This window comes from Bison bison, unplaced genomic scaffold (assembly GCF_000754665.1).
Source record: "Bison bison bison isolate TAMUID 2011002044 unplaced genomic scaffold, Bison_UMD1.0 scf7180017864376, whole genome shotgun sequence".
Taxonomy (NCBI): domain Eukaryota; kingdom Metazoa; phylum Chordata; class Mammalia; order Artiodactyla; family Bovidae; genus Bison; species Bison bison.
In genome coordinates, this window is record NW_011494948.1 from 15554371 (window position 1) to 15554738 (window position 368).

Here is a 368-nt window from a genome sequence, read left to right on the forward strand (position 1 = left end):
TCCCTACCTCTCCTCCCGCTTGGCAACTATAAGTCTGTTTTCTAAGTCTGTGAGTCTGTTCCTGTTTCGTAGATAAGCTCATTTGTGTCATATTTTAGATTCCACATATAAGTGATATCATATGGTATTTGTCTTTCTCTTTCTCTCTCTCTCTCTCTCTTTTTTTTGGCATGCCTTGCGGCTTTTGGGATCTTCGTTCTCAGACCAAGGAACCGGGCTCCAGCGGTGAAAGTGCTGAGTCCTAACCACTGGTCCAGCAGATAATTCCCTTCTTTCTCTTTCTTGATATACTTCACTTAATATGATAATCTCTAGGTCCATCCATGTTTCTGCAAGTGGCATTATTTCATTCTTTTTTATGACTGAAT